At 41.3% G+C, this 24,114-nt stretch overlaps 2 long non-coding RNA genes across 10 annotated transcripts in view; one reads left to right on the top strand and one right to left on the bottom strand.

The window, feature by feature from the left end:
- The window catches only part of LOC128928102 (uncharacterized), a 67,552-nt gene that overhangs the window by 17,249 nt on the left and 26,189 nt on the right, over positions 1-24,114 (top strand). For 5 of the 7 annotated variants that reach the window (XR_013533596.1, XR_013533592.1, XR_013533594.1 and 2 more), the window contains exons 2-4: positions 14,690-14,751; positions 18,145-18,275; positions 20,106-20,269. This is a non-coding gene — a long non-coding RNA (uncharacterized LOC128928102). The remainder of the gene's footprint in view (positions 1-14,689; positions 14,752-18,144; positions 18,276-20,105; positions 20,270-24,114) is intronic. The other 2 variants (XR_013533591.1, XR_013533590.1) reach the window with 1 other exon arrangement.
- Positions 6,539-24,114, bottom strand: part of LOC103792373 (uncharacterized) — a 104,704-nt gene continuing 87,128 nt past the window's right edge. For all 3 annotated transcript variants that reach the window (XR_013533599.1, XR_013533597.1, XR_013533598.1), the window contains one exon: positions 6,539-7,252. This is a non-coding gene — a long non-coding RNA (uncharacterized LOC103792373). The remainder of the gene's footprint in view (positions 7,253-24,114) is intronic.

Genomic DNA, 24,114 nt, shown 5'->3' with positions numbered 1-24,114 from the left:
CTTAGTAATGCCAGACTATTTTCCAAAGTGGTTGCACTAGTTTAGATTTCTACCAACAAAGTGTGAGAATTCTTGCTTATCCACCTTTTTCCCAATTTTGTTAACCATTCTGGTAGGTACATAATTAGGGTTTTGTGTGTAACTGAGGTGTATGTCATACACAATAAAATACAAAAATGTACAGCCTGAAAGGATATTTTACATATAAATGTATCTCTGTAACCACTATCCAGATACAGAATATTTCCATCATCCCAGAAAGTTCTCTCATGCGCTTGTCCAGACAGAAGCTGCTATTTTGACTTTGGCCACTATACCTGCGTTTTACTTGTTTTTGAACTTCACATAAATGAGCTCAGATTTTATGTACTCTACTGTGTCTGACTTCTTTTGTTCAGCATAATGGTTTTTTGCAATTTATCCATGTTGTTAGTTATTCTTTTTTTCTTGCTGAGTTCTGTTGTATGATTATATTACACTTTGTTTATTTTCTTATTGATTGTTTCTAGGTTTTGGATATTATGAATTAAGCTGCTATGAACATCCTTATATGTACTTATTTCTCTTGGGTATATAGGAGTGGATTTCTGGGTCATGGGGCAGGTGAGTGTTTACTAGAAACGACAAAGCAGTTTCCCAAAGTGGTTGTACCAATTAACACTCCACTCTGGTTTTAATTTGCATTTCTCTGTTTACTAATGAGGTTGGAACAGCTGTTTAATATTTATATGTGTATATATATATATATTATATATATACGTATATATATATTATGTATATACGTATATATATATTTTTTTTTTTGGCCATTTGGATGTCTTCTGTTTGAAGAGCTCATTGAAGTCTTTTGCCTAATTTTCTGGTTGATGTTTTTTGTTTTATTGGTTTGTATAAGGGATAAATATATTGATCCCCTCCCTGCCCCATATCTGTGTTGCAACTGTCTTTTACTGGGTAGTGGCTAGCATTTTTATTCTCTTAAAGGTATCTCTTCACTAACAGAAAAGTTTTACATTTAAATTTTGAATTATCATGGATACCTAATAACCATACATGTTTGTGGGGTGGATGCGGTATTTTGATGCAAGCACACAATGCATAATTATCAGATTAGGGTAGGGTACCCCATCACTGGAAGCATTTATCATTTCTCCATGTTAGGAATATTCCAATTCTAGTCTGTTAGTTATTTTGAAATAGAAAAAAATTACTGTTAACTGTGTTGCCCTATTGTGCTACTGAGCACTAGACTTACTCATTCTTTTTAACTGTATTTTTGTACCCATTCACCAATCCCTCCTTATTTCCCACTTCCCTTCCTGTCCTCTACTATGTCTACGTGGGTTCCGTTTTTTTCCTTTAGCTCCCACATATGGGTGAGAACATGCAATGTTTGTCTTTCTGTGCCTGGTTATTTTACTTAACATGATGTCCTCCAGTTTTATCCATGTTGTTGCAAATGGCAGGATTGCATTCGTTTTGATGGCTGAATAGTGCTGCGTTGTGTGTAAGTACCACATTTTCTCTATCCATTCTTCTATCGATGGACACGTAGGTTAATTCCACATTTTGGCTATTGTGAACAGTGCTGCAGTCAGCTTGGGAGTGCAGGAATCTCTTTGATGTTCTCATTTCCTTTCTTTTGGGTGTATACCCAGCAGTGGGATTTCTGGATCACACAGAAGTTCTATTTTTAGCTTTTTGAGGAAACTCCACATAGTGATTATGCTAATTTACATTCCCAACAACAGTGTTCAAGGGTTTCTTTTTCCCCATATCCTCGCCATCATCAGTCATTGCCTGTCTTTTTGATAAAAGCCATTTAAGCTGGAATGAAATGGTATCTCATTGTAGTTTTGATTTGCATCTCTCTGATTAAAGAAAATCTTAATTTTAATGTAGTTGAACATTTCTGACTTTTCCTTTGTAATTAGCAGTTTTTGTACCCCTGTGTGAAGACAATGTGCATTATTTTCTGTTACTGTTTGCTTTTCACCTTTAAATCAATAGTCTCTGGAATTTGTGTGTGTGTGGTGTGAGATGGGGTCAGTTTGTTTTCCTAGATGACAAATGATGATGATGATGATGATGATGTTGATGATGATGTTTAGTTCCATTTATTGTAAATGCCATCCCCTCCTGCTTTGTAGAGCTTCCTTAGACACAAGTCAGGTGATTGTTATACAAGGATTTGCCTGCCTCTTCTATTCCTCGTTTCCTTAAACCTTTTCAGAGCAGGGTGTTGGCCAGGTCAAAACTCTTTTTATAGTAACGCTAGGTGATTTTTTTGTCTCAGACTCATGTTCTCACAAATGTACAATAGGGTTTTCCAGAGGCCACATGAAATGCAGTGTTGCACCAGATTGAATGCAGAAGCAGATAAGAGAACCAAGAGGTCTTTCAAATAAAGGAGATTTCCAAAAATGTCAGAGTGCCACTCTTCTCACTCATTTTAAAAATTTTGTTTTGGAAAACAGTTATTTTTCATCAAAGTGTTATTTATAGTAGCATATAATAGATTTCTTATTATTTTTAAATGAATGAATTAACACTTAAAACTTTCCTGTTTTGGTTGGTCCTGGTGGCTCATGCCTGTAATCCCAGCACTTTGGGAGGTTAAGGCAGGCAGATCACCTGAGGTCAGGAGTTTGAGACCAGCCTGGGCAACATGGTAAAACCCTGTCTCTACTAAAAATACAAAATTAGCCAGGTGCGGTGGCTCACGCCTGTAATCCCAGCACTTTGGGAGGCTGAGGCGGGTGGATCACGAGGTCAAGAGATCGAGACCATCCTGGTCAACATGGTGAAATTCCGTCTCTACTAAAAACACAAAAAAATTAGCTGGGCATGGTGGTGTGTGCCTGTAATCCCAGCTACTCAGGAGGCTGAGACAGGAGAATTGCCTGAACCCAGGAGGCGGAGGTTGCGGTGAGCTGAGATCGTGCCATTGCACTCCAGCCTGGGTAACAAGAGCAAAACTCCATCTCAAAATAAAATAAAATAAAATAAAAAAATACAAAATTAGTGGGATGTGGTGGCACATGCTTGTAATCTCAGCTACTTGGGAGGCTGAGGCAGGAGAATTGCTTGAACCTGGGAAGCAGAGGTTGCAGTGACGTAAGATCGTGCCACTGCACTTTAGTCTGGGTGACAGAGGGAGACTCCATCTCAATAAATAAATAAATAAATTTTCTGTTTTAATTTCTACTGTGTTAAATATAATAGCTATAACCCATGTTAACTAAAGCATTTTAGAATCTCAATAGTTTGCAGGAATGTCAAACCAAAAAGTTTGAGAATCACTCATCTAGTTTTATGTCTTGATATTCAGTGGATAATAAATCTTGGTTATGTGTGGCCCTGGGCCCTGTGCTTTTCCACATAAATTTTAGAATCAGCTGTGATGTTCCACAAGAATACCTGTTAGGATTTGATTGGAATTGTGTTGAATCAGTTTGGAATAATTGGAAATTTTGTTTGTTTTGTTTTTAGTTACACCTGCTATAATGGGAATTTGAAATGTTTGTACCATTGAATCTTCTGATTCATAAGCATTTTTTTCTCAATGTGTTTTGGTCTTTAATTTTTCTTCTCTATATTGTTATATAATTTACTGTATAAAGGTTTTGCACATTTTCAAAACAGAATTTTTGAAGGACAAAAATTCTACTTAGAAATAAACTCGCTAGGCACACTGGCTCATGCCTGTAATCCCAGCACTTTGGGAGGGAGGCCAAGGCGGGAGGATCAGTTCAGCCCAGGAGTTTGAGACCAGTTTGGGCAACACAGTCAGACCCTAACTCTACGAAGAAAAAAGTAATATAAACAATAATTAACAAGAAAATGAAAGATATTTCTGAAAAATATAAAACTTTACTGATGCTCATAAAAGAATTGAATAAATGCTAAAACATATTTTGTTCTTGAATAGGACGGCATTCACATTGATATGATGTCAGTATTTCCTCTAAGTCGCCATATTTTATATTGTTAAAAAGATACTTTTTTTTAACCTTTTATGATTTCTAAAGTAAAGATACTAAAACTGATGACATCTTCCAGGTACTTCTGGCCATGTGGTAATTATGAAATTAGGTTAGGAGCATCTTAACCAATTTATTTTACATAACTTTCATTATAAGTACAAGTCAGATGTGATATGAAAACAGAAGTGTTTACATCTAAAGAAGCTCTTTCAAGTGGCATAAAATAACTGCATCTTACATTGAAAATGTCTTAAATTTAGTGAAATATGCCAAGCACAGTGTCTCACGCCTATAACATAGCACTTCGAGAGGCTGAGGTGGTGGGAGGATTACTTGAGGCCAGGAATTGGAGACCAGCCTGGGCAATATAGTGAGATGGAATCTCTGGGGGAAGATACACACACACACACACACACACACACACACACACACACACTCTCTCTCTCTCTCTCTCTCTCTCTCCCTCCCTCCCTCCCTCCCTCTCTCTTTCTTTGTGAATTTAAAGTAATCCCAATTAATATTTCAGTAGGCTTTTCAAAATTTGTAAAGTTTTATGAAAGAACAAAAATGAAAATTTTCACAAAAATTATGAAACTGTTCAGGAAGGGGGTATTAGTGCTGTCAAATGTTAAAGCGTATGTTGAAGCCAAACCGATTTGAGCATCCAATCAGTGGCACAGAGTTGACAGCACTGAAGTAGCCTCGTTTATAGGAATGTTTTGTGTGGTCAACAGTGGTATAGGTGATGAAAATAGTGAATCCTTTAGTAAATAGTATTGGATGAACTGAGTAGTTATTCAGGAAGAGAGATAGCTAACTTGCTATCACTGCAATCTCTACCTCCTGGGTTCAAGCAATTTTTTTGCCTCAGCCTCCTGAGTAGCTGGGATTACAGGCATCTGCCACCACCCAATTATTTTTTTATTTTTATTTTTTTAGTAGAGATGGGGGTTTCACCATGTCAGCCAGGCTGGTTTTGAACTCCTGACCTCAAGTGATCCACCCACCTTGGCCTCCCAAAGTGCTAGGATTACAGGCATGAACCATTGAGATCCCACCACTGCACTGCACTCCAGCCTGGGCAACAGAGTGGGACTTTTAATCTTAAACAAAACCACAAAAAAACAGACAACCTAGACAGGGCAAAAACTAGTATAAACAAAACTGGGACTGCAGTGATAAGCTGGGAAAAACTAGTTGCCGTGCAGCATGTTCAAAGGGCTAATTTCCTTTACAAAGCAGGGTCACCTGCTGATAGAAAAGGCCAAGTGGACACATTCAGAGGCAGTTCAAAGGAAAGTCAAGTGGCTTTTATACCTAAATGTATGAAATGTTCCTTAGTTTCAGTTGTTATAAGAGAAAAGCAAATTGAAACTGTATTGAAAGCATTTTAAAAATATCCGATTAGCCAAGATTAAGACATTTGATTAGCTGTTGGCTAAGGTGTAGGAAAATAGCTACTTCCACATGTTAATGGTAAGATTCTAAACTCTTTGGAGAGCAATTGAATAATATTTATTAAAATGTAAGAATTCACATACCTTGTGTAATACAGATAAGTTTAGAGAAGTTGTGATGTATTTACATAATGGGATATTATAGAGCAATAATAATGAATTACAATTCACACAACATGAATGACTCACAAACATAATGTTAGGTGAAAGAGCCAAACACAAAAATACACGTTCAAAAACAGACAAAATTGTGGTGTTAGAAGTCAGGGTGGTATTACTCTTGGGGAGCTTACTGGGTGGAGAAATGAGGGGCTTTTGGAGGCTTATAAAGTTGTAGTTTTTTTTTTTTTTTTAATCTCTGTTAAGTGGGATCATATTGGGAAAATTCATCAAGCTATGAACTTAAGAATCATACTGTTCTGAATTTGTGTGCTGTACTTCAGTATACTTTTTTTTGTAAAAGTGTGTGTGCATACATGCAGTCACACATGAATACACAACTTTTTAGCAGATTTATTATAGGCATATAACATAGATTTACATGCATTTATGCATATGTGGGGGTTAAAAATAGCACGAAGGTATTCATTGCTGTGTTTGTAAGCACAAAAGTTCTTACAAAACCTAATCACCCATGAGTAGGGAACTGGTAAAATAATTGATACAGTCATATAGTGAATTAGTAGCAGCTCTTAAAAGGAGTAAGGCAGCTCTATATGAAGTAATTAGGAAACTCTTTAAGGTGTAGGAAATGAAAAGATCAAAGTGCATGAACAGTACATGTAGTATGCTGCTATTTGTGTGTGGGTGTGTTTTATCTCAAAAGGCATATATTTGCAAGCATACATAGATGGAATATATTTGGAAAGATGAGAGTATATCTGAACACTGGCTGTCTCTTAGGAGTGGAACTGAGTGGCCAGAAGGCACAATTAGGTGATATTTTCTATACTAATTTGTGACTTAATTTTTTTTTTTTTTTTTAAAGATATGGGGTTTCACCATTTTGGCCAGGCTGGTCTTGAACTCCTGACCTTGTGATCCTGCCTCAGCCTCCCAAAGTGCTGGGATTATAGGCATGAGCCACCTCACCCAGCCTTTTAAAAAAATTTTTAATTGTGATAAAATGCATATACCAAAACTTACTACCTTAAACATTTTTAAGGGTACAGTTCAGTAGTGTTAAGTATATTCATATAGTACAGTCTCCAAAACTTTTTCGTAGCCATTAAACAAGTACTTAATACTTTCACCTACCCTCGGCAGTCACCATTCTACTTTTTGATTCTATAAATTGGACTTCTCTAGACAGTTCATACAAATGGAATCATATAGTATTTGTCTTTTTGTGACTGGTTTGTTTCACTTAACAAAATATTCTCAACGTCCATACTATTTTATGATTTTTGAATTCTGTACATTGTTCATTTATTACCCATTTTCAAAAGAGCGTTAAAGTAAAAAGACATGACATTATTCATTACAATAATTACATGGTAAAAAGTTGATGGCTGGTATGTCTTTTTCATTTCAACCAATATTAAATGTCAGTTTGGGCAGCAAAATAATTTTATGCCAAAGTGCCATTTGAAACTGGGTTTATGATGTGTTTCTCCTTTTGTCATCTGTGCGTACCCCCAAAATGCAGGCTCAAGTCCCCAGCCTCTTGACTCTGCTCAACAGTTCCCTTGTTGGTTTACTGTCCAACTTTGGCGTGCTCTTCCAAATGTACCTCTTTATCCCGGGAACAAGCTGCTTCTATGCCAAGGGCATGGCTTCCTCCTTGCAGATTTTCCTTACATCTCTGACCTAGAAAAAAGGGGGTTTTTCATTCTGCTAGCTTTTTAGTGCTGCTTTGAGATCATTATTCTGGAGCCATCTGCAATAATACTGTTTCTCTTGGGTTGAAATTCATTGTTTCCAACAAGTTGAAATGACTCTGAAGCTTATGGGAGGACTGGGTATCACTAACTGGCACAGAGGGAGAGAGGCTCCAGTAGGAAGATACGTGACTTTCTTTTGAAAATAGTAGTGTGAGATTCTGGCCTGCAGAAACAGCTGGAGTTATGAGCTAGAAATGGGGACTTAAAAAATAGGGGGGTGTGTGTGTGTTGATACAGAAAAGTAAGATAATGTTAGCTATAAAACAGGTCATCATTCTTTACACTTTAAATGAATTAACTTCTGTTTTTTCCTCTGGTTGTATGTGTATAAAAGTACTTTTATAGCCAGCGTGGTGGCTCATGCCTGTAATGCCAGCACTTTGGGAGGCTGAGGCCATCAAATCACTTAAGGCCAGGAGTTCGAGACCAGCCTGGACAATGCTGAAACACCATGTCTATTAAAAATGCCAAAATTAGAGCTGGGCATGGTGGCACGTGCCTGTAGTCCCACCTACTCAGGAGCTGAGGAATGAGAATTATTTGAACTCCAGAGGCAGAAATTGCAGTGAGCCAAGATTGTGCTACTGAGCTGCCTGGGTAACTTTAAGCAGAGCAAGACTCTGCTAAAAAAAAAAAAAAAGAAAAAAAAAAATTACACACACACACACACACACTTTAAAATGTAGAAATTATATTTTTTATTCACCTTTTCTCCCTGTCTGTGAATGAAGTGCAAGGCTAGTCACCTAGTTACTTTTGTTAAGAGCCCCAGAAGAGGTCATGAATGAATTTGTGGGACTTGTTGAAATTTCATAGGGTGAAGTCCTACACAGATGTAGAAGAAAATGTGGCAAGAATAGGATTTGGGAAACTTGCCTAAACTTTCCTAAAACGTTCAGGATTCAAGAATCAGAAATCATAATCAAAGAGGTAGGAGAATTGCGTTCATTGTCAAACTAAGAAGAGCAGGGCAAATTCCAAGAAAAAAAGAAGAAAAATATTGTTTGGTGTTTTAATGAAGTAGAGCTTGATGAAGACTAAGCCTTGAGAAACTAAATTGAGGTTGTAAGGTCATGTACATGCTTGTAATCCCAGCACTTTGGGATTTTGAGGTTGCAGTGAGTTACGAGCCACTGCACTCCAGCTTGGGTGAGATTGAGACCTTGTCTCAAAACAGCAACAAGATACAAAATTGAGAAACTGTTACTTGAACATATACTTGAATATATATTCTGTCCAGCAGTGATGGAATAACAGCCTTGCTATTTTAAGTAACTAGAAAACTGAACAATATATGAAATAGCAATTTGTAGACATTGGGTAACAGGCAGCACAAGACTGTGGTCACTGAAAGGTGGGAAACAAACCTGCTGAGTTCTATGGTTGCTCCAATTTATTATCTAGAGGTAGTTTTTAGGGTACAGAGCAGGGATGGGGAACCCAAATTAAAGCCTGGTGTCTTACTGAATTGAGAGGACAAGATGAGGATTGGTGGGGAGGGAAGACTGTCATAATTTGTGGGGCAGAGTACTAGAAATGTGGGAGTTGTACACAGAACTCCAGAGGCAGGTGGAGGAGTCTCCTGACGTCAAGTTGAGTCCTGACCTACACATGCATGAGAGGAGAGCACCTGGCTAATATTTTTGTATTTTTAGTAGAGAAGGGGTTTCACTGTGTTGGCCAGGCTGGTCTCAAACTCCTGACCTCATCATCTGCCTGCCTCGTGCTCCCAAAATGCTGGGATGACAGGTGTGGGTCACTGCACCTGGCCTGGAGAGACATCTTTATAGTAGTTTTCAAAAAAGCATACTGGGGCTGGGTGCAGTGGCCAACACCTGCAATCTCAGCAGTTTGGGAGGCTGAGGCCGGAGGATTGCTTGAGTCCAGGAGTTCGAGACCAGCCTGGGTGACATGGCGAAACCCCATCTCTACAAAGAATACAAAAATCAGCCAGTCACGGTGACGCACACCTGTGGTTTCATCTCCTTGGGAGACTGAGGTGAGAGGATCGCTTTAGCCTGGGAAGCAGAGGCTGCAGTGAGCTATAATTGAGCCACACTGCACTTCAGCCTAGGTGACAAAGCAAGACCCTGTCTGGGAAAAAAAAAAAAAAAGCCTACTTGAATTTGTTGCTGGCTGACCTCCACAAGAAATGTTGAAGTTGTTCAGGCAGAAGGCAAGTGATTTAAAATGGAAATTTAGAGCTTCACAAAGAGAAGTGAAGTACTAGAAATGGTAACTGTGGCAGTAAAAGTAAGACAATTTTTTTTTCTTTTGTAATCTCTTTAAAAGCTTGTTGCATTGAAGGTGATTGCTAACAGGTACAGGACTTCCCTTTTTGTGTCATGGAAATGTTCTGCAGTTAGTGGCGATGGTTGCAGAACACTGAATTAAAGAAATAGTAGCTCTAAAAAGAGTTTTTTAAAGCAAAAATAATGCTTTATAAGTTTTATTATGTGGGAGTAAAAGGTATGACAATAGCACAGAAAATGGAAGGGGATGGGAAGGACATAAGAAACCTTACTAAGGCTTTATTTATTTGTTTGTTTGTTTATTTGACAGATTATCGCTTTGTTGTCCAGGCTGAAGTGTGCTGGCATGATCCCTGCTCATTGCAACTTCATTTTCCTGGGTTCAGTAGTTCTGCCTCAGCCTCCCTAGTAGCTAGGATTTCAGGTATCCACCACCACACTCCGCTAATTTTTGTATTTTTAGTAGAGTTTCACCATGTTAGCCAGGCTGGTCTTGAAGTCCTGAAGTCAGGTGATCCACCTGACCTCAAGTGATCCGCTTTCCTCAGCCTTCCAAAGTTCTGGGTTTGCAGGTGTGAGCCACCATGCCCGGCACAAATCTTAGTAAGGTTCTTAAGCTGTACATGAAGTGGCATCGTCAAATTTACATCTAGAAAATTAAAACAATTTATGTTCCCACTTCAAATGTATGGGAGTGCCAATGTAACCATATCCTTGTCCATGTGTGGTATCTGTTTAAAAACATTGCCACCCAGATCGTTTTAAAAACTTGATTACCCTAGACACTCAATCCTCACTGTGCTTGAAGGATACTTTAATCTCTGAAAGCTTTGAAACTCTATCAGAATCTCATGCCTTAAAATTTGGCTAAAATGTAAAACGTATACATTTATTTTTTTTCCTTGCCTTCTCTTCCTACCCACTTTCTTCATAAGCATAGTTTTCTTTAGTAATTTCTTTGGTTACTACTTCAGCTTCATTTGTTCTAGAATGTGGACGTTTTGAGGACACATTCCATGTCTCTCATTCTCTATTGTATCATGGTTGTAGTATACTAGATGCTCAATGCTCAGTAAATTTGTCAAAAATAATACTGTTTTCTTTCTATACACAGTATTGGTAAGGTTGATCTGCATATTTCTAACATTTTTTTCTTTCATCTTGTTAATCTATTTTGTCCTTTTGATTTGAGTTGGATAATTCATTTACTGATTTTTGTTACTAATTTTTGTTTGGTTATATTTCATCTGCTACTTATTACTTGTATTGCTGTTTGGTAAATCATGTTTTTCATCTCTGAAATCTTTCCTCAGGTTATTCTGATTTCATTTTTACAGATGCAGCATTCAAATTCTTTTAAAATGTTCAGCACCTTGCATTTTATTATTTTTCTTCAACTTATACCAGATACTGTGAGACTGTCAAGGTTTTAAATCTCTTTTTCAGCACTAGGGCATTTAAACTTTAACATTAGTGTGTTTAGAACCTGTTAGGACTGGGAAATAGAAGAAGATACAGTACCCATTTCTTCCTTCAGTCCAGCCACCTCAACACAATTAAAATGTGGTGTTGGTGCTTGACATAGTGGCTCACGCCTGTCATCACAGCACTTTGGGAGGCTGAGACAGGCGGATCCTGTGAGCCCAGAAGTTTGAGGCCAGCCTGGGCAACATGATGAAACCTCATCTCTACAAAAAGCCACACACATGGTGGCTTGTGCCTGTGGCCTGAACACTTGGGAGGCTCAGGTGGGAGGACTGCTTGAGCTCAGGAGGATGAGGTTGCAGTGAGCTGTAACACCAGCCTGGGTGACAGAGCAAGACCCTGTCTCAAAACTATTATGAAATTTTTGTTAGTAAAAAGTTAGGTCTAAGAGTTTTATTTGCAAAGATTAACACGTGGGAGTAATCTCTAGACATTTTTGACTTCCTCACCTATTTTGTAAGACCCCCCTGCCCCAGAGATGGAGAACTCAATCAGGAAAACAAGCAGAGCTTGAATACGCACTGCCATTTTTGAGGGGACCACGAATTCAGAACTTGAAAGAATTGGAGTTATTTCTTCCCTTAATTATACTTTGGAGTTTTGCCCTTGGGGCCGAGAGAATGGATGTGAGTTTCTCTTTTCTAGGAGTCCAGTCTAATGCTAGACATACATAGTAATAAGCAGAGTCGGTGCGACAGAAATTGGTGGTTTCAAGGTAAAGTGAAGAGACCCATAATTGTTGATGTTTTCCACTGAGGAGCCAGCATGGTTTTAGGCAGAATAAAGGACATTGGAGATTTCATTTTGGGGTAATAGGTGACTGTAACCTGGGATGGGTAAAAATAATTACAAAGCAATGCTTATGCTCAGGTTGGAAACTTTGAATTTGTACTGCTGCTAATCTAGAGTTTTTTCCTAGTAGCATTTACTGCCCTATACAGGGGTGGAAAATAAAGCTAGTGTATTTACTCAAAATAGGGATTTGAAGGAAAATGGGACTGAGCAAAGTAGTGCTCTCTAATCAGTCCCAATTTTTGGGATAAGACTGTTAGAGACTCATTACTTTTCACATTATCATGTGAAATTAATCATTAAAACCTTAAGTAAAAATGGAGGTTTTTGGCCAGGCGTGATGGCTTATTTCTATAGTCCAAGCACTTTGGGAGGCTGAGGCAGGTGGATCACTTGAGGTCAGGAGTTCAAGACTAGCCTGGTTACCAATAGGGTGAAACCCTGTCTCTACTAAAAATACAAAAATTAGCTCAGTTTCTTGGCTCACGCTTGTAATCCTAGCTACTTGGGAGGCCAAGGTGGGAAGATCACTTGAACCCAGGAGATGGAGGTTGCAGTGAGCCAGCATCATGCCACTGCACTCCAGCCTGGGAGACAGAGCAGGACTTTGTCTCAAAAAAAAACAAAAACCATACATGGTATGTTTTAGCTCGTTGCACTTACTCTCCTTGTCAAAGCTCAAATTGTCCCTTTTTTAGCCTGCAGTGCCACTTCTGCTTGGCTCTTGGGTCTTGTAACAATGCAGCTTATGCTTAGTTTCCTTGTTGTCCAGTGTGACAAGATGTTCTTGGCTTATCTTGCCTATTTCCTGCCCAGCCACTTTTCCAAGAAGAATGTGGACATTTAAAACAAAAAGTTTCAGTGCCCCAGTTGCACCCCAAACCAGCTTAATCAGAATCCCTGGTGGGGATAGGGCCCAGATACAGACTGGGCCCGTAGGCTGGAGTGCAGGGGTGGGATCTTAGCTCACTGCAATCTCTGCCGCCTGGGTTCAAGTGATACTCCTGCCTCAGCCTTCTGAGTAGCTGGGACTACAGTCATGAGGCACCACTCTCAGCTAAGTTTTGTATTTTTAATAGAAATTGGGTTTTGCCATATTGGCCAGGCTGGTCTCCAACTCCTGACCTCAAGTGATCCTCCCGCCTAGGCCTCCGAAAGTGCTATAAGAACAGGCATGAACCACCACACCCTACCAGGATACAGTGTTTTTAAAAATGCACACCTAGCCTTGGATTGAAAACCACTTGAAGAGGGTATGCTGCCTTATCGGGTTTCATAAGCGCCTTATCTCTGCACAAGGCTGGAACTTTGAGTGGAGTCTTTTTGGTTAAAGGTCTTATTGCTACATGGTGACCTTTCTTCCCTGTCCTGCTTAAAGCTTGTTTCAGAATTTTGACCGCAGTGCATCTGTGTTGAAACCCAGGCTTGGTCTGTCATCCCAGGACTCCGTCGGTCCCTTTTCTTGCCTGTAAGTTGAGTTGTGGCTCATGTTCGTGCCTCTGGTAAATAAGTTGATAGCTTGCTTAGAGTCTCTCAGTACTTTCCCTTGCCCTTAGAAGGAATACCAAAATATGTGGCCTGCAGTGTAGACTATGCACAGCCTTCAGTGTAGACTGCTCAGGCTTCTCTTCTTGGTTCCTAGAGTCTGCCGTGCTTCCTTTTACCACCAGGCCTTTGCACAGCTGCTGTCTGCTGGAGTGCCTTGCCTTTTCCCATTACTTAGTTCTTCTCTACTCATCTTTCAGGCTCCAGCTTGACTGTCTTCCTCCGGGGAGACTTCTCTTACCTTGGTACACCAGATCAGCCCCCATGTGCTGACCTTGTCTCATTGGTAATATTTCTCTACCTTTAGGACACATAGCAAGACCCAGAAGTTGCAGTTTTGCATTTGTTCATGTGATCATTTGATGCATGTCTCTCTCTGGAGCCTGACTCTTTGGGGCTTATGTCCTGTCTCCTCCACTTTTAGCTGTGGGACCTCGAACAAATCATTTTATCTCTGCAGTTAAAAGAAACTGGGGACCAAATTAGGGATTTTATACTTTCACCTACCTTGTAAGGTGGGGATGAAGATTAAATAGGGTAATTTGTGTAAAGCACTTAGAAAAGAGCTAATTACTAATAGTAGAGAATCTTGGCAGGTATTATTGATGATTACTGCAGTGAACCGCAAGCTCCATACAGGCAGGGGTCATTTCTGTTTGTTTAGATTTATATGCAGGGTGCTTGGCATTTGGATGGTGCTCAGGAAATATTTGTTGGATGAATGAATGAAGTGGAGATAATAGTAATACCGTGTTTATAGAATTCCATGAGCATATAAAATAATGCAAGTATATAAGTTCTAGCTAACATGTCCAGCTTATAGTAAGTGGTCAATAAATATTCAATACCAGAATGAGGAAAATGGGGGCAGTAGTAATACCAGCTTATGAGGATGTCGTGGGGATCTAAGGTAACCCTGTAGTATCTTGTAGAGTGCCTAGCACGTAGTAGGTGCTCAGAAAATATTTGTTGAATGAATGAGTAAAGTGGGGATGATGTTAACACCAGCTCCTGGGGTTGCTGCAGGGATAGAGGATAAGGCAGGTCGATAGCTTGTTCTGGTTATGCCTGGTAGACACTCTGTTGAGTGAAACAAGAGGAGGTGCTATGAGTTTCTTTCTCCTGGGGCTTAGAGAATTTTTTTGGGGTGTAGAATGGTGTGGAGCAGATATTAGTCCTCTTGAAGGATGAATTGGCAGCTGAATACTCCTTGCCAAGCTCTGGCCTTGATGAAAAGTTGAATCGTTCCTTTTCCTCTTCCACCCTAACTTGTTCTTTTTTTCCACTAGAATCCTTGCCCGGAGTTCAGCGCCTCCTGCCTCTCCAGGATCACCTTCTGGTGGATCACAGGGTAAGGCTGGGCTGCTGAGACCTCAGGGAGGTGGTGGGGAATGAATCAAGCAATGAATGAACATGCTGAGCTCCCCGCTTGACTTCTCTCTCCTTGGCTCTTCTGCAGACTTGTCTTGAATCTGCCTGTGCTGGCCCTGTGGTCTCAGAGACACCAACTCTGTCCCCCAAGTCCCTCACCTTGAATGTGATAAACACATAAGCCATGAGCAGCTTAAATCTCTGCAGAAGGCTTGGTCTGGGACAGCCATACACTGGACTGCTCTTGCTTTAGCTTCAGATTTGGGCTTTTATTTTTATATATTTTATTTCTTGCCTAGACATCATGTTCAACCTGACAGTTTTGGCTTTTTTAAATATTCGGTATAGTTATTAGTGACATTGTTCCCCTCCCATATTCCACTCCTTAGAAAAATAATACTGTCTCACCATAGGAAATGTGGGTTAAAAAAAACACATTGCAGATCAGTAGTAAGGAAACACACAGAGGCAACCATTGTCACCATTTTAGTATGTCTCCTACTTTGTCTCCCAGGCTGGAGTGCAGTGGCATGATCTCAGCTCACTACATCCTCTGCCTCCTGGGTTCAAGTGATTCTCCTGCTTTGGTCTGCCAGGTAGATAGGATTACAGGCATGCATCATCACTGCTGGCTAATTTTTGTATTTATAGTAGAGATAGGATTTTGCCATGTTGGCCAGGCTGGTCTTGAACTCCTGACCTCAGGTGATTTACCCATACTGGCCTCTCAAAGTGCTGGGATTACAGGTATGAGTCCCCATGCCCAGCCATCTTGTTTTTCTTTTTGTACATCTTTTTCTGCCCATTGTCAACATCTTAATGGGGATTATTTGAGAATCTTTCACCCTAATACGCATCATCTTTTTGTTTTCTGGAGACAGGATTTCGCTCTGTCACTGAGGCTGGAGTGCAGTGGCATAATTGTAGCTCACCGCAGTGTTGCTCCTGCTTCAGCCTCCCCAGTAGCTGGGACTATAGGCACGCTCCACCATGCCCAACAGATTTTTGATTTTTTTTTGCAGGGACGAAATACATGGTTTCATCATGTTGCTCAGACTGGTCTCCCAACTCCTGAGTTCAAGTGATTCTTCCACCTCAGTCTCCCAAAGTGCTGGGATTATAGGAATGAGCTACCATGCCCGGTCTCATTCTTCTCTTTATGAACTTTTTACAAACATCTTTTTAAAAGATTAGATGTTTAAAATAATTTCTTTAAATTACCATTAAAAAGCATCACTGGGGCAGTTGATGTAATTTGTACATGAGTGCAGGACACCAGAGGCATGCTAATAACATTCATTCTTGGTTTGGAAAATTGTGCTTTGTTACACAAGAGCATGTCCTTGATTGTAAGGGGTTACCCCCAGTATTTTGGAAGTAAAAATAGGTAGAGCCTATATCTTAACTTTTTTTTTTTGAGACAGAGTCTTGTTCTGTGGTCAAGGCTGGAGTGCAGTGGTGTGATATGGAAGTCTCTGCCTCCTGGTTTTAAGCAATTCTCCTGTCTCAGCCTCCTGAGTAGCTGGGATTATAGGCATGCACCACCATGCCTGGCTAATTTTTGTATTTTTAGTAGAGATGGGTTTTCACCATGTTGGCTAGGCTGGTCTCAAACTCCTGACCTCAGGTGATCCACCCACCTCAACCTCCCAAGGTGCTGGGATTATAGGTGTGAGACACTGTGCTAGGTTTTTAACTGTGTGTGTGTGTGTATGTGATGGATAGAGACAGAATGTTACTGTAAACTTGGCAACTTGTTAATAGTGGTGAGTTGAGTGAAATTTTAGTATGATTTGAGTACTTTTTCTATAAGTTTGAAGTTATTTTGAAACAAAATATGAAAGTGTTTTAACTTTTTATTATGGAAGTGTTTAGTTGGCTGAGTGCGGTGGCTCACACCTGTAATGTTAGCACTTTGGGAGGCCGAGGTGGGTTGAATACCTGAGGTCAGGAGTTTGAGACCAGCCTGGTCCATGTAGTGAAATCCTGTCTCCACTGAAAATATAAAAATTAGCCAGGCATGGTGGTAGCTACCTGTAATCCCTGCTACTTGGGAGGTTGAGTCAGGAGAATCACTTGAACCCAGGAGGCGAAGGTTAGTGTGTTGAGATTGCGCCACTGTACTCCAACCTGGGTAGAGTCACATATAAAGGCTAATATAATAAAACTCAGTAAACTTATCACCCAGATTTCATGATTGCTAATGCTTTGTTATGTCAGCCTTTTTTCTCCCTCCCTCACCGTTTTTTTGGGGATGGGGTGTGGCTCTGTTGCCCAGGCTGGAGTGCAATGACATGATCTCAGCTCTTTGCAGACTCCCCCTCCTGGCCTGGAGCAGTCCTCCCACCTGTCTCCTGAGTAGCTGGGACTACAGTTGTGAGCCATTATGACTGGGTAATAGTTTTTATTTTTTCTTTTTATAGAGATAGTCACCCACTGTTGTCCAGGCTGGTCTTAAACTCCTGAACTCACAGAGTCCTCCCACCTTGGTCTCCTGAAGTGCTAGGATTATAGGCATGAGCTACTGGTCCTGTCCCATATTAGTCTTTTTTAATGTAAAAATTTAAAAAGTTTGTGGGACATGGTGGCTCCTGCCTATGATCCCAACACTTTGTGAGGCCAAGGTGGGAGGATTGCTTGAGCCCAGGAGCAATGGCTCACCTGAAGTCTCAGCTACTTGGGAGGATCACTCTAGACCAGGAGCTGGTGAGGCTGCAGGGAGCTGTGATTGTGCCACTGCACTCCATTTTGGGTGACACAGCAAGACCCTGTCACCAAGTAAATAAATAAGCAAATAGACGGATGGATGGATCGATAGATAAATAAATAGGCAGGCTGAGCATGATGGCTCATGCCTGTAATCCCAGCATTTTCGGAGGCCAAGAGGGGTCAGATTGCCTGAGCAACATGGCGAAACCCTGTCTCTACTAAAATACCAAAAATTTACCAGACTTGGGAGGGTGAGGCAGGAGAATCACTTGAAACCGGGAGGCAGAGGTTGCAGTGAGCCAAGAAAACACTACTGCACTTTAACCTGGGTGACACAGTGACACTCTCTCTTTCTAAAATGAATGAATGATAAAATACTGAATTAGAGCCATTTTGATATTTTTCTCCTTAATCATTTTTTTCCCTAAATCTTTTGTGTGCACCCCCCCAAAAGAAAGCCATTTTTCCTTTATGACCCAAAAGAATGAGCTGTAATAGACTTGTAATATGTGCAAATGTCCGCATTCAGACATCCCCAGCTGTGTGGCTGCCTTTGTTTGTAGCGGGCACTTGTGCTGGGGAGGGGCGCAGCATTGGCATGCGTGTGGAGTGAGTGAGCCCCGCCCTCCTCTTATTGCCTAACCATCTTGTGTCTTGGCCTCAGGTTGATATCTGGGGCTACCACCAGCCCCTGGAGAGCAGTGGCCTCTGCTCCTTAAACAAGGAGGACATGTAGGAACGAGTCATGCCTGTTTTGGTAAAGAACTGGAAGAAGAAATGCCCCAAGTCTAGGAAGTAAGTGTGAGTTTTCCTTATCTAGGATGCCCTGGTTCCCTTTTTTCCACCCTGTGGCCTGAATCCATGCTGTGTCCCTGGCAATGCTGCTTGTTACTAGCTTTGTGGTTCTCACTTCTCTTCTGGACCTCAGTTTGTTTTTCTGCCAAATGGGGTAAAATCTCTCAAGTCATTAAGGCAACTGAGTAGAAAAGAAGGGAGAAGCTGGGCATGGTGCCTCACACCTGTAATCTCAGCACTTTCGGAGGCCAAGGCGGGTGAATCACAAGATCAGGAGTTTGAGAACAGCCTGGCCAACATGGTGAAACCCTATCTATACTAAAAGTACAAAAATTAGCCAGGTGTGGTGGTACTTGCCTGTAATCCAGCTACCTGGGAGGCTGAGGCAGGAGAACAGCTTGAACTTGGGAAGAAGAGGTTACAGTAAGCTGAGTTCGCACCACTGCATTCCAGCCTGGTGGGCAGAGTGAGACTTCATCTCCAAAAAAAAAAAAAGCAGATGTGAGCTGTCTTCCTGCTTCTACCTTTGGTTTTTGAAAACCCAGTGCTTCATTGGTTTGTATGTAATAGTTTTATGTTCTCATTTTTGTGTATGGCTTCTTAGAGCTTAGGGCCATTTTGGATTGCGGTTTCTACTGGCCTGAATATCAAATGCTTTTGTGACTCTGATAGTTTGGAAGTTGTTTTTTTTTTTTGTTTATAAGTTAGACATAGTGATCATATAGGCATCCACTCACTTCTCAGACATCCACCCAAGAGAGCTGAGAACATACGTTTATAAAAGACTGGTACAGGAATGTTCTTAGCTTTGTTTGTGATAACCCAAACAGGAGGTAAGCCAGACAGCTGTTAGCAAGTGAACAGACAGATTTACCCATTATGTGCATCTGCAGTACTGAATACTAAGTTATATACAACAACGAACTATTGGCTGGGCACAGTAGCTTATTCTTGTAATCTCAGAACTTTGGAAGGCCGAGGTGGGTGGATCACCTGAAGTCAGGACATTAAGACCAGCCTGGCTAACATGATGAAACCCCATCTCTACTAAAAATATAAGAATTAGCCAGGTATGGTGGTGCACCCTTGTAATCCCAGCTACTTGGGAGGCTGAGGAATCACCTGAAACCGGGAGGCAGAGGTTGCAGTGAGTCAAGATTGCACCACTGCACTCCAGCCTGGGTGACAGAGTGATACTGTCTCAATTAAAAAAAAAAAAGATTAGCATTTTTTTCTTCATTTCAATACTGGTTAAAGGCAGCCAGAGAGAAATGTTAGGTTACCCACAAAGGGAAGCACATTAGACTCACAGCAGATCTCTTGGTAGAAACCCTACAAGCCAGAAGAGAGTGGGGGCCAATATTCAACATTTTTAAAGAAAAACATTTGCAACCCAGAATTTCATATCCAGCCAAACTAAGCTTCATATGCGAAGAAGAAATAAAATCCTTTACAGATCAGCAACTGCTGAGAGACTTCATCACCACCAGGCCTGCCTTACAAAAGCTCTTGAAGGAACAGCTAGACATGTAAAGGAACAACCACTACCAGGCACCGTAAAAATGTACCAAATTGTGGGGAGCAGTAGCCATCTTGTAACTATGTTGCTTAAGCTTTTGTTCCTCCTACCTAAACCTCCATCTTGTGGCCTTCCCTTATTTAAGTTTCACATTTCTCCTAGTTAGGAGGCTAGGCTGCAGCCTCTGACCTCAGCCCTCAGAACTTCCCACCCTTACTTGTTTATAAGCAATTGGCTTGTAGCTAATAAAGAAGACTTGATCAGATCCTTGACTTGTCTCCATTCTCCGTGTCTCCTGTCTCTCTCCCTAGGGTCTCCATTGCTCGTCCCGTGGGTCGGGACAAACTGGCGCCCAACGTGAGAGCTCGAGTACGAGGGACACAGTGAGGGATGCCATCGAGGTCAGCCGGCGCAGAAGGATTAAGAAACCCGGAGGAAAGAGCGTCGTGGGAGCCTGCCACGGACTCACGCTCCGGTAAGCGGACTGCGAATATGGGACAGGAAATCAGCCAGCATGAGTAAGTAAGGCTTTAAAGGCACGGGGAGTAAAGGTGAAAATAAAACAGTTGTGTAAATATTTTGACTACATTCAGGATGTCTGCCCTTGATTTTCCCAGGAAGGAACCATAGACCAAAAACGGTGGAAAAGGGTGGGAGATGCTTTAAAAGATTATTACAGTGCTTTCGGACCCGAGAAGGTCCCAGTCACAGCCTTTTTTTATTGGAACCTGATAGATGAAGTTTTAACTCAGAGATGCCATGACCCCCTCATTGCCAATGTAATTACTCAGGGAGAGTCTCTCTTAAAGGGAGAACTCGATAAAAGCACCCTCAACAGTTCTAAGAGCCCAGGTAACTCTAAGCAATTGTCTGTAACTGATGAGGTGCAGTCGCCACAAGCTAATGAGGAGGATTTAATGTCCTCTGATAGTGACTCAAAGGGGACGCCCGGAGAGTCACAACGCCAGGCTGAGACTAAAAATGCGCCTTCAGCAAACACAAAAAGAGGGCCAAAGAGGGTGTCTGCCCAGGGGGCCCCAACTCAGGATCTAGACACACCAAAAAGGAAAAGACCCCCTGGCTAATTGAAAGAACAAATAATTCTGAAGACGAAGGCATTGAGGAGGGAATAGATTGGGATGACTTCTTCTAAGAGGTGGACCGTTATATAAAACTCAGATTGGTTCCCCCATAGGCGGTGACCTCCGCCTTACAAGGTGGGGCCCTCAGCACCCCCAATGGCATGTCCCATTATTGATCCCCAAAAAAGGTTACAAGAAAAAATCGAGTACCTAAAAGAACAGGTTAGGCTTGAAACTGAGCATCAAGGGCTCATAGAACAGCTTGAAAAAATAAAAATAAAAGGTTAAATAAAGAATGAGGCTAAAACTCAAGTTACCCAAAACGTCATACCTCCCCGTAGGGGAGCGGCATTAAGACAACCTCCTCAGCTTAACACCTTATTAGATTTAGAGGATCCAAGCACGTACCCGGTGACAGAAACCACCGACCAGCAGGGGACAGCTTGGAGGCATCATGCAGGTTTCTATTTTAAAATAATCAAAGAAGTAAAAACTGCAGTGGCACAATACGGCGCTACTGCTCTGTACACCACTGCGATTTTAGAATCAGTGGCTGAAAATTGGCTTACCCCCAGGAGATTGGCAGACCTTGGCCCGAGCCACCCTTTCAGGGGGTGATTATTTGTTGTGGAAATCTGAGTTTTATGAATGTTGTAAGGAAACTGCCCGCCGCAACGCACAGGCTAATAATAATTGGAATTTTGACATGCTAGCTGGTGAAGGCAATTACACTACCAGCGACGCACAAATGCAGTATGATGCAGGTCTGTACGCCCAAATTCAAGCTGCGGGTACAAAGGGGGATGTTAGTGCCTCCCTCACCAGCATAAAACAAGGGCCAGATGAACCTTTTTCAGAATTTGTACATCGCCAGGCAGACTTTTTGGTAATGCAGATGCAAGCACAGATTTTGTTAAACAACTAGCATTTGAAAATGCTAATGCTGCCTGCCAAGCGGCTATCCGCCCTTATAAAAGGAAAACATCTCTCAGGGTATATACGCCTGTGCTCAGACATAGCCTCTGCCTATCAAGAGGGATTAGCTATGGCTGCAGCCCTACAGGGCTATACTGTGAAACAGTTCTTAATAAGTCAAAAAATAGGTGCTTTCAATGTGGCGCCGCTGGTCACTATGCTAAAGATTGTAATGCTGATAAAAAACCCTCCCTTAATACAAAAGTCCCTGGCTTATGTCCACGATGCAAGAGAGAGAAGCATTGGGCCAATGAATGTAAATCCAAAAGGGATGCCCAAGGGCAACCACTTTCTCCAAGCAAAACAAATCTATGGGGCAGTCAGTTTTGTTCCTCCAACCATCAATCCGTTTCAAACCTCTGTTGAGCCACAACAGGAAGTGCAGGATTGGACCTGTTCCACCTTTCACACAGTATTAACACCTGAAATGGGAGTTCAAGCATTGCCCACAGGCGTCTTTGGGCCCCTGCCTGAGGGTTCTTTTGGACTTATTCTAGGAAGAAGTGGCCTTACCTTACAAGGTCTACAAGTCCTCCCCGGAGTAATAGATAATGATTACACAGGAGAAATCAAAGTCCTCCCCTAAAGTTCTAAGTACTGTGTCCCCTGGACAAAGATTTGCACAGCTCTTACCTCTCCATAAAACCCATTAATAGAGTTATAAAAAAGGACAGAGGTAACTTAGGCTTTGGTTCCTCTGATGTCTATTGGGCAGAAGTGATATCTCCTGACAAGCCCATGATGACATTATGGCTAGATGGAAAGGGTTTTACCGGACTAGTAGATACTGGAGCAGATGTGACTATAATTAACAAAACCCAGTGGCCTGCCACATGGCCAATAAGTGCTACTATTACTCATCTCACCGGTATTGGTCAGAGCAAAAATCCCGAGAAAAGTACAAAAATGTTAAAATGGGAAGATAAAAAGGGAAATCAAGGCCAAATTTAACCTTATATTGTTGCAGGCCTACCCTTCAACCTTTGGGGAAGGGATTTGCTGGCTCAGATAGGTATGGTCATAGGTAGTCCTAATGAGATCATTACTGCCCAGATGCTTAAATACGGGTATGTACCCGGCACAGGGTCAGGAAAAACCCAAACTGTAATTTTAAACCCTATAGAATCTAAACCAAAAACAGACAAGAAAGGAGTAGGACATTTTCAGTAGGGGCCACGGTCTGTCCTGTAGCCCACGCAGACAAAATTACTTGGTTATCAGACAATCCTGTATGGGTTGACCAATGGCCCCTCTCTTCAGAAAAATTAGCTGCCGCACAACAACTGGTACAGGAACAGTTGCAAGTGTAATTCCTAGTAATTCTCCTTGGAATACACCAATCTTCGTTTTTAGAAAAAAGTCAGGAAAATGGCGATTGCTACAGGATCTTAGAGAAGTCAACAAATCCATGGTCCTCATGGGGGCCCTACAACCTGGGCTCCCTTCTCCTGTCGCCATACCGCTAAACTACTATAAAATTGTTATTGATTTAAAGGACTGTTTCTTTACTATTCCATTACATCCAGATGATCAAAAACGTTTTGCTTTCAGTGTGCCCTCTACCAATTTTAAGGAACCTATGAAAAGATATCACTGGAAAGTGTTACCTCAAGGCATGGCTAATAGTCCAACCTTATGCCAGTCTTTTGTTGCCTTAGCTATTCAACCTATTAGAGACACCTGGAAAGAGATCTATATTATCCATTATATGGATGATATTCTTTTACCAGGAAAAGTTGGACAAGATGGTTTGTCTTGTTTTAAAGCCTTACAAACATCTCTTACTCAACATGGTCTGCTACTAGCTCCTGAAAAGGTGCAACTCACAGACCCCTATACGTACTTAGGCTTCCAACTAAAAGGAAGCCAAATTACTACCAAAAGGTACAACTCAGGTTAGATAAACTGAAGACACTCAGTGACTTTCAGAAGTTATTAGGAGATATTAATTGGCTACTACCTCATTTGAAACTATGCAAGGCAGATCTCAAACCCCACATCACCTCGCAAGTTAACCTCTCAGGGAATACATGCTATTCGAACTGTGGAACATGCCATCAATCATCAGACCATCACTTTTGTAGATTATAGCAAGCCTCTCCAATATATTATTTGTCAAACCTCATTATCCCCTACTGCTGTATTTTGGCAAATCGCTCCACTCATGTGGGTACACCTCCCTAACACACCAAAAAGAGTCCTTGAACCATATTACCTTATGGTAGCAAATCTAATTATCCAAGGCCAAACGATCGGCAAGGAA

Source organism: Callithrix jacchus, chromosome 4 (genome assembly GCF_049354715.1).
Source record: "Callithrix jacchus isolate 240 chromosome 4, calJac240_pri, whole genome shotgun sequence".
Lineage (NCBI taxonomy): Eukaryota > Metazoa > Chordata > Mammalia > Primates > Cebidae > Callithrix > Callithrix jacchus.
The sequence above is the reverse complement of the archived record's forward strand: the minus strand, read 5'-3'. Positions and strand labels throughout refer to the sequence as shown.